Below are 14,758 nucleotides of genomic sequence, written 5' to 3' on the forward strand. Positions count from 1 at the left end.
TGTGTCCCGTAATAATGAGCCATGCGTGAGTGAAATTCTTCCGGTAAAAGTCTTGCACTGAATGCCATATATTAACGGACACATGGAGCGGAAATTATCTTAATTTGTAATTTTCTAATACCTGTGCCATTATCTTTTTTTTCCCTCTGGTAGTCCGCCGAAGCGATGATAACTGTGATGTGTGTTTAAAGGTAGGGAATCCCATTTGCACGCCTTAAATGAAGAGTTGTATAAATACAGTGGTATGTTGAAGAGAATATCATTTGAGAAACTCCCATAAAGTATTGAAAGTGGAAGGTAACATTTAGTACATTTTTTGGACGGTTAGATTTTGAATTGAATTGTTTTCGGGGCTCACCGTAAATTCCAGTACAGTACTAGGCTACCTTTGCAGACCCATGTACTGCATGTGTGTCCATCATGTATATTTTGTGAAGAAAGTTCATCAACACTTACAAACATTTCTATATACATTCTTACCACACACTCTATATGTTATTACATCAGCTCTTGTACTTTTAGATTTGTGTTTATAGATCACAAATACAGAAGAATGCAACAAAAAGGCTTAAGTGTGGCTGACACACAGAACTACTGAGTAGTTGAGTTTTGTACATTATTCAAATTTTAGATAACTGTTGACTTCCAAATGTCTAAGCAGTGGCCTAAGCAAGTCCCCTGAGATTCATATTTAATGTTTTGCTGCATTTTGGGAGGTCTGTAAAAGGTATCCCCTACCTTTAAGCTCGGTATACGCTCGCTGGTGGGTCATCAGGCCTGCATTTGAGCGACAAAATCTTCCACAACTGTCACAGATGAATTATTTTATGAATTGGTCTGATGTGATGCCTTGCATTGTCCCTTGCCTCGTCCATACACACTAGTATAACACATGGCTATATTTCATGAATCAGTGGAATTTGATGCTCTCTCACTTGAAGGAAACGGTCGAAAATGGTTTAAGACCTTCCACAGCTAATTCATAGTTGTTGCTCATCTATCTGCTGTCGGAACGGATTTGGGACTGTTTCAGAGACTAATGTAATGTCATTAAAAAAGTGCGATTCAAAGGCAATCAGAAATGATCAAAATTTTGTTCAAGCTCGAATACGTATACAGTGGCAGGTATCAGAGCACGTGTAAAATCAATTGGGATCTGCGCCTGTTTGCCAAAGGGAAATGGAATAACAACGCTTTTACTTCCTTTGAGGGTTTCCCAGATTTAATATGTACTTCGCAATAATAATAATAGTAATAGTAATAATAGTAATAATAATAATAATAATAATAATAATAATAATAATAATAATAATAATAGTAATAATGATAATAATAATAACAATGATAATGATAATAATGATAATGATAATAATAGTAATAATGATAATAATAATAATAATAATAATAGCAATAATAATTTCTATGCCTGCGTAAAATGGTAAGAATGTGAATAATTGTATGACTGTTCTGCAACTATGCTACAAGAGCTACAAGCTTCGTTTTCCAGGTGAATGTCACGCTCTCGGCTTTCCCAATGAAGTTGTCTCACGCCAGTTTCATTGGATACAGGACCGTCGTGTGTAACCAGGGAAACAGCGTTTAATGGCAGTCGTGAAATCAAAACAAATTGATTCTTCTTCATTACTCTCTCAAACTCTATGATTACCCCCTGCAGCTTGGTTACCAATTACATTATTAGGCAATGGAGGATTTGGAGGGCAGGTGTAGCGGGTTTGGGGAAGCAGGCTCCCCTCCACCCCTCAAAGATCCACCATTGTTCATGACTGCCGTAGTGTGGCGCTATTGCTCCCCAGAAAAGTAAGAGACTTGGATTGCAAACCCGACATTTCCCCATACCATGCCCACACCGAGCTTTGTTTCTTTTTCCTAAAGAGGGCGTCTCTGTAGAAATAAAACATCGGTTAGCATGCAAGAGGTCATGCATGTACATTGTAAAGCACAATCTCTTGAGAAGTTTTATATGGGTGCTCCACTTTATTATCTCATCTAATTGTCTCTTGTGGTCAAATGGGGAAGGAGCGGGTAGTATCTTTTCACAAAAATTCCCCACAACAAAATTTCGCAACATTCTTCTCTTCAAACCCAACTATTCCAAATAAAGCTTCCATGTTCATGCGTACGTCTTCCTAGCAGCAATTCTTATTGAGCTTTTTTTTTTTGTCTGTTTGTTTCTTTTTAGCGTGAAGAAATGCATAGAAGGGCGGCTAAGAAAGGTAAATACTATTATCAACAGACTGTGTACACACTCGGCACCTAATATCACCGGTATTCCAGTGATCCAAAATAGTCCGTAACCAAGAGCAACAAGAATAAGTGTACAGCTGGGTGGAGGCTGGCGTAGGCAAACTTGCCGACATGGTTAACACCTGGGTTAACATAGTACCTACTTAATACGATAAAAATGGAGCGATTTGTGCCGCAAATAAGTCAATATACTCTGTGAGGGGAGTTGTATCTCCTACGATTGCAATGTTGTCAGATTATTTGCTACCGATAAAAACTTACTTATTATGATGTAATGTTCCGAGAGAAAATATTAGATTAGATAAAGGGTGGTACAATATATCTGAAAAAAAAATGTAGAAAGGTGAAGTAGTTTGTGTTCTCATGAATATGTCACGCCTGGGACACTGGCCCTAATGCTCTTGTGAAATAATGATGATAAAATGAATAAGAAAAAAATCTAAAATCAAGTCTATGAAACTGGGGCTGATTGAGATGAATTCCTTGCCCCAATGCTTGCACGCCACTGTTGACAATTCTGTTGTCTCCGTCGTTATTGTCATTTGATTTTCGGTACTTTTGAGGAATAGAAAAAGAGTAATTTGTTGCTTTCAGGAATCAAGTAAACTAGGGTTGTGAGGCAGAGCCACATCAATCCATTTGATTTTGGTCTCCTGCATTTATTACACCCAGAATTGCTCAATTTGTCTCTTGAACAAATAGATGAAACCTTAAAGTTTGAATGTGCATAAAAATGACACCTGTTCGTCTTCACATTGCATTATCATGAAACTTTATTGTATACATTTAAGTCAATCCTGTACCTCTATTCATGTATTTCCATTATTAGATTCGAACATAATTTTTATTGTTCAACTGACTTTGTATTACACCCATGTATGAAAAAGAATGCAGAAATAAAATAAAATCAGAATCAAAATTCAGTCTCTGAATTGAAAAAAAAGTTGATATACTGGGAAGAAAGACATGAAGCAGCTAGAATCTTTCATATGCTTTAACTCATTTCTTTGTGTCTTATTTAACCCACATATCTATAAAATGCTCAATATCGACTAACAGGTAAAATAGATACGACACGTGTGGATACAAGAGGAAAAGTCACCGAGAGATGGCGCTAGTACATACTTGTAAAGGTGTTGACATGAAAGGTGAGAGGTGTCAGGTCAACCTGCACAAGAAAAACGCGATTAAGCTTGACAAAGATTCACTGTTAACCAATGGTTGAACTGTCAAACTAATAAATGAAAGAAACGAAGCGGGGAAACAGAAAGAGAGCCCAAAAAAAAGAAGAAGAAGAGTAGTAATCGACATTAAGGATGTAACGTCATTATGACAACTTTATATTGCGCTTAAGACCAAATGTTTCTAAACGCTTTACATAATAACCCTTTTAATTAATTTTTTTTCTCCTACTGATAATCTTACCGTACCCATGATGACACCAGACACCTTTATTGAATAAAATTATCGTTTACATTTGAATTCAGTCTGCCAAAAGGAGGACCACTAAATTAAAGCATCAAACAAACCCAATTGTCAACTGAAATTACCGACCGAATATAAAAAGTAGTGAGTGATTTATAAAGAAAAAATGTTATATAGCGGAATACATTTTTTTTTTTCGAATTTATGAGGGATATAAAAATTTGCGAAGGGTTGGGTTTTGTTGATTAAAGAGGAAAGTATGTGATGGTCTGTCTCTGTGTCAGACCAATGTTGTTTTGGTACATGGAGAGACGTGGTCCTCTGTCTAGGAAAATCTTGAAATGATTTGATTTGAATTTATTTCCCCTTTGTGTTCACAAAATGTAACTCAGTGGAGTTGCAATGAGTTAACTGAATTAAATGATAATGGTAATAGCACAGGATGTATATATTATGATAGGAGCAGGTAGCAGTTGATATAAGACGTAATGTTATTTTGTGTGAATACTGTACCCCGGAGGTGGTGGTAGAAGAAGTGGTAGTAGTAGAAGTAGCAGCTGTAGTAGCAGTAGTAGTAGTAGTAGTAGTAGTAGTAGTCAGGGCTGGCAGGGGGCCGGGGGGGGGGGGCATTTTTTGCACCCATACATAGGAATACATAGGATGTCACCACTTTGGGCCCCCACTTATTTTATCCTGGAAAAGTGGCACTAGAAAAAAAATAGAATGAATTGTTTGTAGGGCCTTTTTTGCGCTGAAGACCTTTTTCTTCTTCTTCTTCTTCTTCTTCTTCTTCTTCTTCTTCTTCTTCTTCTTTTCTTTTCTTGTTAGCTCGTGAAACCCGGAAGTGCCCCCTCTCCCCACTTTTGGAAACGTGGGGCCGGCCATGGTAGTAGTAGGGTAAAAGTTGAGGCGGTGGTAGCAGTCGTGATCATAGTGGCGACAGCAGTTGTAATAAAACGGAACAAGGCAAACATCATCGCTGCAAAGTTTGGATCGATATAAAGGGTACGAAAGAGGCTTACAAAGTTAACACATCTAGCAAATGTCTATAGTGATTATAAGACCATCACAGTAAAATGGTGGATCATCTCCGAATTCCAAGATTCGGAGGCAGACAACTAGTGCTTGGAATGGGTATGTATCGTGGATACGTGTTAGGGGCAACGTGGTTTTTCAACGCATGGGGGCGGCCTCCTGTTTATACGTGTGGCCAGTGCCGACCCACCAAAGCACATCATGTCCACGTTGTGCTGCAAATGAGTTTATTTCCGCATCGCTGTGTCTGGGGAAAACCCCCTTTTGCGCGAGATCACACAACGTGCTTTTCACGTTGCGCTCTGTTTCCGAGTATTTGGTGGTTGTTCTTCGTAATCACAGCGACGCGTTTTTTTTTTTCCTACGTCAACGTCAATCTGCAGATTTTAGATTTCTACAAAGCTGAATTAATCTGTCCAAATATATTCAGTCAAACTGAAAGCTTAATAGAATGTCGATAAAACTTATTACACTTATTACAAGTATAGGGAAGACGTACTCGTCAGCCACAAACGGGACAGTCCCGAGTGACTGCAGTATTTATAGTCTGTCATTTTCTTCGTGATTATTTCTTTTGTTGGGTTGAGTTTTTTTTCTGCTCTTTTGTCTTCCTGGCCACGGGAAAGAGCTTGATTTTACGTGATGTATTTGGTTAAAGATACATTCTTAGAAGTGAATTGCCTTTCCTAACATTATCCTTTACGATCAAAATATTCCTATAATAATACTTTTTGAATGGCATCTTCAAAATGAAAATGGCAAGGGGAAACCATACTACTAAGGCGGACAAAGCGTAAATGCCAAGTAGGCAGTCAATCCCTCTCCCGGCCCTGATTTCATACATTCCTCATATTCAGCATTGCACAGAATATGTTGGTCGGAATATCCAAGCTAAAATGCGCTCATGAACCAGAGCATGTGTGATTTTCCCACAAGAGATTTGTTATCCCTCAGAAACCATGGTAACGATCGTCATAAAACAAGTGTTATTTCCTTTCTCGCAACTCAGCCGCCGAAAAGGCAGTCGTTGAAATTTGGGGAATGAGGCAGGACAAAAGTCCCATAGGATGCTGTCTCCCAAAGCAGATAAAATCCCTGATGGCATAATCATGTAAAGCGGACAATTTTGAGCATGTAACGTCATCTGCAAGAGTGTTATAAGGCCTACGCTCCTATTCAAGTTTTGAGAAAAACACCAGCTCTTTGTTTCGTATTTTTGTTTCGACTTGTTTTCTTGTTTACACTCTCAGTTTTCTTCAGTTTACACGAATGATTACAGGGTAAAATCACTCGATATTGGACAAAAAGAGAGTATGACAACATTTGTTGACGTAAAGCGCTTAAAAGGACCTTCTGAGTCTTTACAGTTCTGAATCATCATAGTTATAACAGCACGGCAGGATATCCATCAGGGCCGTTTTTATCTCAAGCTTCTTAGAAAGACTACTATTGCTTGCCCTTGACGATTGATTACTCAGGAGATACATAGAAATTAGACATACAAATGTACAGACAGTACTAGACACACTTGACTATTAAAGAGACATCTAGGAGATAATACCTGCGTATTAAATTGTGCTCTGCTGAATATATCCTGTTCATATTCATAGCGAGAAGTAACAGATCAGCCTTGAATGTATTTTGTCTGTGCGTATGTTTGTGTGCGTGTGTGTGTGTGTGTGTGTGTGTGTGTGTGTGTGTGATAGTGTGTGTGTGTAGGAAGAGGACGGAGAGCTACAGCTTCTACATCTACAAAGTTCTGCAGCATTTCCTGTCAGCTTTTTACGGCAATAAATTTTTTGTTTGAGGTTGCACTTCGTAAAGTTTGTGAAGAGAAAACACAAGTGGCATATAGCAGAGGTTTGTATAAAATGTAAAACTTTAACATTTTCCTTTCTTCTCATCTATTTCTAAAGGAGTGGAGAAGCCACGAGAATTTGTTTGGAAAAAAAAAAGAAGGTAGTTCGTAGTCATACCATGGACCACGGTCATAGCATAACACGATGCGTGGGAACACTGAGTTTCTATGGCGTGAATGAGATAACGACTCCACTGATACCTGGGTGAGGAATGTCACGCATGTTGAGTGCTTCTTGAGAACAGGGAGAAATAGACCGGTTCTGTATTTTCAAATTTTATGCATGCTTTATTTACAAAAGTTGCCCTTAACAACCACAAAGCTTGCCCAAGGCCTGCCCTACCTTGCAACAACTAATGCCCCAGTCACATAGACATCCTGGATCACCCCGGACCACCCCGGATCTGATCCGGGGAGAGATCCGTGTTGACGCCGGGAGGCCACCACGGCAACTTTTGGAGGTCAAAAACATCCGGCGTCATCCGGGGATTGCCGTGTTGGCAGAGCAATCCGGGGTGGTCCGTGTGGCTGCCGTGTAGATGCCGTGTTGATCCGTGTAGCTGCCGTGTTGAGCCGTGTAGATGCCGTGTTTGTCCGTGTAGACGCCGCGCTCTTCCGGCCTTATCCGTGTAGCTGCATTATGCCCCAGTCACATATAACCACGGATGCTCAAGGATCTACACGGTGATCCGGGGAAATCCGGGGACGTCCGGGGAGATCCGGGGAGATCCGGGATTTGTACACACGGTATCAACACGGCAGATACACGGATAAGGCCGGAAGAGCGCGGCGTCTACACGGACAAACACGGCATCTTCACGGATCAACACGGCAGCTGCACGGATCAACACGGCATCTACACGGCAGCCACACGGACCACCCCGGATTGCTCTGCCAACACGGCAATCCCCGGATGACGCCGGATGTTTTTGACCTCCAAAAGTTGCCGTGTTGGCCTCCCGGCGTCAACACGGATCTCTCCCCGGATCAGATCCGGGGTGGTCCGGGGTGATCCGGGATGTCTATGTGACTGGGGCATTAGGGAAGTCCTGCTTATGGAACTTTGATAATGAGGGAACAGGTGAATGAAAAACTTTGAGCTGCGTTCAGACGGAGGCAGTTTTTGTCGGAGTAACTTCGGAGGAAGGGTCGGAGGAAGGTCGGAGGAAAGGTCGGAGTAGTGCCCGTGTGAACAAGGTCGTGGTAACTTCCTCCGGTCGGAGGAACCTCCGGTCGGACGACCTCTTCCTTCGACCAAGATACTCCTGAGTTTTTTTCAGGAGTATCTCGCTACCACAACTAGCCGGTCGGAGTAAATTGCCCTTGCGGACAAGCCCTCGGATTATAGACCTTACAAACCTTATACGACCTAGGTAAAACTTCTGGAGTCAAATGCGAGTACACGTGCGCGTGCAGTACAATTCTAATCTAGTAGATAGCGACTGAGAAGCTAGCGCTCAGAAATTTTCATCAACAAGAATGGAGAAGATAAATGCCGCTGGTAAAAAACAATGGTATGGTCGACGAGCGCGGCGCTACCACTTCCGGAAGTTACACCGACCCTCCACGGTGATCCCCACGAAGGCCGTGGTAAATTGGTCGGAGTTTCTTCCCACGACCGTCGTGTGGACACAGGGTCGTGGTAAGATAAGCATAAATTTGAATTCTAAGTGCTGCGCCATAAAATTTCACTCCGACTAGAAATACGTCTGAACATGGCTTAGATAGGCTGTGGCAAAAGAAACATCAATAAATTGTAATATATTACAGGAATGGTCCATTCCAAGACTAGTAGATGAATGCTGATTAGACCAGGGAGGTGTTAGAGAAGGAGAAGAAACAAGAATCTCTCACTTCTACCCATGCTCCGTGCAGCCGAGAAGTTATGAGCTCTACCGCAGGTGTTAATGAATTTATTGCTTTGACAAAAGACAACACTTTTGTTAAAATATGCAACATTCCTAAAATACAACATATGCCAGCAGCACTTCGCTGTCCCCAGCAACAAAACAGTAACTGTGGGTTTAGTGTGCAAAGAATACAGGAAGGAAATTAGTAAAAAATCGAACTTCTTTAACTGTAAAATGCTACTATACACGCAGAAATACGCATTGGCCAATAATTACTGAATTCGAAGGACTTAACATTCAAGTGCTAAACCTGACGAACAATATGCACAAATGTGAGCAAGATGGTTATATGTAAACTTTTTAATGAGATATTAATAATCTTCTTCTTTTTTTTTAGTACATGGGTATTAATAACATGGAGATTTCAAGAAACACATTCTTGAAGCCCTGTCACACTTTCCGGGCAAGCCTTGCGTGCGATTTGCGAAGAACATTTTATTTTGCTACCCGGAGGTCCCCGCAGATGACCCGCACATGACAGTACCTAGAACGTATCTCGCTCGTAGTTGCCCGGAGTTGCGCACGCAAATCCTATTTACCCGCAGCCAAGTTTAGGCCCTGTCACACCTTTCCGGGCAAGCTACGCCAGCTTGTTGCGTGTGGGGATTTTCCAGCATGCAGGACAATTTTTGCAGGCGGACAAGGATTTGGGCGAGTTTCGCGTACGTCTTACCTGCTGAACCCGTGCTTCTTATGTTCTACTTACGTGTATTCCGTGTGACCTGCGTGTCAGGCACATGGGTGGTGAGTGAGGGCTGACAACTCGGTGAAGGAATTCTTCTGAAGGAATTTGATATACGCAGAGGTCCCACGGAATGTCATTATCTTGGCCGCAGCTGACTCTCAACTAACCAGCAGAAAGGCGGAAACTACTGATCCTCAGCATGCACTCGCTTCCGGTGCATATAGGCATAGATCCACGGGCAACTTACGTAGGCCTACTTCAAGCGAGTCAACTGCCTGTGACTTGCGACAGCTACGGGCCTCACTGGTGTTTTGCGTGGACCTCTGCGGGCAATCCCCGGAAAAGTTTTGTCATGCTCAAAACTCTGCAGCGGGTAAATCGGACTTCCGTGCGCACCTCCGGGCAACTACGGGCGAGATTCGTGCTAGGTACTGTCAGGTGCGGGCCAACTGCGGGGAGTTCCGGGAAGCAAGAATTTGTCCCCGCAAGTCAACCCGCAAGGCTTCCCCAGACACGGTGAGACAAGGCCTTGAGCATGCTCAAAACTTGTTCCGGGTGAGTAGCGGGGGGGGGGGGGGTTGCCCACAGAGGTACACGCAGAACACTAGTAGGAGGCCCTTAGCGGCAGCACCTTGCAGGCAACTCCCACGCATTTACTTGGCAGCTGCAACTGCAGCTGCAACGCAGGTACTTCGCATTCCCCGTATGTCGCTTGTAACTGAAAACGGATCGGCTTCGAAGCTCTCACGCAGGTCACACGGAATGCACGCAAGTAGAAGGTAAGTACGTAGAACTCGTCTATACACAGCAGGTAAGATGCAATTGCGAAACTCGCCAACATCCTTGTCCGCCCGCAGAAAATTCTCCTATACGTGCTGGAAAATCCCTACTCGCAACAAGCTCGCGTAGCTTGCCCGGAAAGATGTGACAGGGCCTTTAGTATAGTTGTTCAATACAAGATTACCACCAAGTTCCATACAGAACTTCAGCATTTCCTCTGAAATACATCTTAAAATTACATTCCTTTCTTATCACCTCCCTGATTAGACTCTATATGGACTTGTTATTTGTTGAAAACATGAATGCACCTAATCAGAGGGTGTGGACTCCTCTCATTTTTCTTCTTTTTATTTATTTTTGATGGAAAACTTGAAGGGAAATATCCATGTCGTAGATAAAAGCTAACTGATTGGTCTGATTTCTATGTCCAATTTTTTGCCCTTGTTATTATGAACTATAATTTATGTATCATTTAGCTTTATTAAGAAGGGGGGATCAAAGTGCTAACAGATAAGAGTACTTGGTAGTCAGATAATGAATTTTGTTTTGAAGGCTCGTTGAACTTGTTACAATGGTCGTCCATCATGGGTTAATTCTACGACAAAATGTTGTGAGGCGTGTGCTGTGTGTTTGGAGTGCTGTGAGTGTGAATGTTACTGGATGAGAATTGTCGGTATATAGGGTTCACTTGTTTCTATCTTGAGTGCTTATTTTCAGTTTGCATAAGCTCGGAAATTGTGATTCCTTTTTCGTGTATTCAGTTGGGAAGAAATTTCGAAGAAAAGATTTTTTTTACTTCTGTGGAGTATACAGTTTATACAGGATATAATTTATGTATAGCATATGAATAGAATGTGACCTAGTACATTTTTGTCTTTAAATGTAAAAGGAGTAAGGGATAAGTTTAATTTGTTGATGTGAAATTTTTAAATCCCTTACAAAAGATAAAGATGGAACGCAAGTGGTTTTTTTGCAGAAATTAGATATTTGTATATTCAGCGTGTATTGTTACTTTTTATAGGAGGGGATTTTGATCTGATAATGAATTGAAGTGTAGATTATGTGGGACCAAGGAAGATGTTTAAAACTGTATTTAATGAAAATTTGATGATTTCGTGAGTAGATATCATTAGATATATGGAGGAAAAGAAATCCAAACAAACAGCAATTTACGTTCAGACAAAAGTGATCTGTCATATATTTTGGGTAAATTGGGAAAAGTAAGTGGTTTATCAGTTCATGAAGAGGTTTTCTGTGGATGGGCAAGGACGCATGTAGAGAAACCCATATAACCTTTAATGGGAAAATAATGCGCACGAACTTAAAATTTTAAGGGCTTATTTTTCTAAAGATGCTAGAGTAAAGAATGATCTGAATTGTAAAGAAATAGAACGAACAAACAAAAAAAGATATTATGATGGTGGAAAGAGCGTGATTTAACACTTATGAGCAAAAGTAATTTGTTAGGAAAAACGTATGCATATTCAAGACAGAATTATGTTTCATCACTTACAGCGTTTCCTCAATGGATATTCTTCTCAGATCTGGATAAGATAATTTTGGAATTTTTGTAGAATGGTAAAGATCGTGTAAAAGGGAAGATCATTTATCAAGATTATGCTGAGGAGGACCTCGAATGATAAATTTCAAGTTGTTGAAACGTGAAAAGAAATCTGGATGGAAAATGTATTTCGATTATTGTTTCCTAACAGTGGGAGGAAGATTCATATTTTTAAGTGACTATAAGTGGTCCAAATTGACGCTGACAAACCAAATCGCACCTTTTTTTTTTAAGGCAAAGTAGGAAAAGGAGAAATGTAAAAATTTTAAGGATGGAACAACGAACCAACGGGTATTCAACAATATGAATATTTGTGTAAAGGGAGAGAGTATTTTTATTGTGTGATTTATATGAAACGGGTATTTACAATGCACATCACATCTTACAAAGAGATCTCATTAAACCCGTTGCTAGGCTTCCGACTTTTTGTGAGATAATGAGAAACGTCTTATGAAATATCAAAAAACATACAATTCTAAGAGGAATTCAAAGTTTATTTGATGAAAAACCGGTTTTGAAATGGCTGAGATGCCTGAGATGTCCAAAGTCCCTGGAACAGAAAAAGTTCAATCTCGATAATGACATTTATTTTTATTCATTTGTCTATCTATTCACTTTGTTATTATCTTTTATTTTTGTATGGCAAAGAGTGTGAAAATACGTTGTCTTTCAATGATATGCCATATTCATGAAGCACTAATCGACTATGTTACGACATCAAAATACAAAGGACGCTGTGACTTTACTCCTGTACGTTCCCTCCCGTTATTGTTTTATACCGTCGAATATTACGTAGAGTAACGATATCTGTTTAATCACTATGAATGAATGCCAAAAATATATGATATCTATATGGATTTAGTGAACAATTCAACATGTTTTCATTTTCAAGCAGAATAACATAACACTTGATTTACCTCTTTCAGAAAGCAGGGGAAGTAATATTACTCTCAACATTTTACGTCAGTAACAAGTCGAGGGATTTTTTAAAACAGAAATTTGCGGAATTCTCTTCATATTTCCTCTATGTCGTTGTCCTGCAGTGACGTCACGAACTGTTGTAGTTTTCTCATCCAGGGATGGCGGCACCAAAACTTTAAGATTCATAACCTTTGAACGGATTTCACTGATGTGTTCTACTATCATTACCTACTGCATTCGATCAAACCACATGTACACCCGTATATTTGGGTCTTACTCCCCTGCAATTAGTGATACGTCATGTCCGACGCGATTGAAATCTTTTCCCTTAACGGTCGTAACTTTTTTAGCCCACGTTTGATAATGAAGATCTCTTACAGTAATTTTTATATAATATTTTCCATCCGAAGTGAACTTTGGTGGAGTCCATGTAGTGCTCACTTAAAAGGTTGTTTTTGTGGCTGGTCTTAAGTGTGTTCAGATAGTCCATAGTCCTTGTACCCAGGGAAATCAGGTTTAAAGGCAGTATACCAGTTTTGTGACTCCAGAAAATGCATTCGTAATGCTGAGGAGTAGGCAATTGGTCGCTTACTAGCACGTACAGAACTTAGACCAGGATAACGAGCAATCAGCCCTCAAGTTTTATTTAAATTCTTTGCTTCTGTCCTTCCTTCCCCACTCTTCTTCCTTTGTTGGTTCCCTCCCCCCCCCCCCCATCCTAAGTCTGCACAAAAGAAGTTGTTCCATGGTAATTTGCTCATTTCTTTGTGTTTGTGTTTGTGTGTGTGTGTGTGTGTGTGTTTGTGTGTGTGTGTGTAGTGTGTATGTATGGGGGTACTATCAATTTGCAATTATCGCATTAAGATGACAGACATCCTTTTTTTTCTCACATAAATTGGAATTGATGCTACTGTTGAATTCTGTGATTTTCATATATTTGTTTAAATATTTTGAAAATATTGTGACTTATACACTACGCATTTCTTTTGTAGATTTTTGTTCCAAATATACATGTATCATTACGCATGATTTCCAAGAAAACTGCTAAAATGAAATAAAACTGAGACTGAAACTAAATAGGCCTAATATGTGCGTGAGAGCAATGTGGGTAGGTGTATAATGCATGTGATTTACACAATACATGTAGACTGCAGGTCAACGATATTATTTTTCATTATCTTTTGTGAACCGAGAAGCTCTTTTGCTTACTGTGTCTTTTGCAATGTACCTTGTTTTCTTCATACCGAAACCAACATAAATGAACATGATAAATGTATATTATTATCTATCTCTATTATCATTTGTCTCTACCTTATTGTCATTATAAGTGGTGATACTGATAAATGTGATGTGTATTAATATCCTCGATATCATTGTCACATGATTATGTGAGTACTTCTGCTGTCTCCATCTGCTCTTGCGTAGTGTTGGAATTTTCATTTTTGGTAACACTAAAATTGTGATGAAAGAAATATTATATATGCTATATTCCGTAATATAAAGATATATATATATATATATATATATATATATATTTTTTTTTTTTTTTTTCAATTCATTTTTGTTCGGTTTTTGTTTCCGTGCTTAATTGTTTGTTAACACATGCGTGTCCTATAAGCAAGGCGGGTATTCAAATTTCTCTAACATAAATGACGTATACAGATCATAATGAGAGTTTTGCCTCAGTCAACAGTGGACCCACTTCATAACGAGGTGTCCGAGGCATCAAATGTGACGTTATTGTGACAATCCTCTAGAATTTTACAATAATGTGCCTAAATGAACCTTTTCTGAGTGTGTGATATCGGACTTCCGAATTTGTTTCCAGTTCACAAATGAAGAGCGAATAAGGCCGAACTACATGACACGATAAATAAGGCCAACCTAGTCAACAAACAAGCGTTGAAATAATTTTGTACCCCGTCGTATACGTGGCTCCCATCGAGTGAGCCTTGACTGCTCCCGGTACAATACGGTAAGGCAGACATTATGTCAATATCACTACGCAGCCCTCACTGAGTACTTGTTAATATTCAACGACTTCATGCGGCTCAGACATGACTAGGGATAGGGATAGAACAGGGCAGCCGATACTTGCAGAAAGTCAAGTGCATAACATTTTGTCTGATCGTTATGACCTGATAAACAATGATTATGTGATAACGTCAAGAAGATTGTCAAGGCTTGTTTGGTTTACGCGCTTGATCACAAGAAGACAAGCACCTTAAGTGACCATCATCGTTATTATTTTTGTTTACCATAATATGGTTAATTCTTGTTATGTTTATGTTTTGTGTTTCTTTGTTGTTATTTGTACT

Source organism: Diadema antillarum, unplaced genomic scaffold (genome assembly GCF_040938485.1).
Source record: "Diadema antillarum isolate AM-2024a unplaced genomic scaffold, OU_Dant_1.0 seq00000641_RagTag, whole genome shotgun sequence".
NCBI lineage: Eukaryota > Metazoa > Echinodermata > Echinoidea > Diadematoida > Diadematidae > Diadema > Diadema antillarum.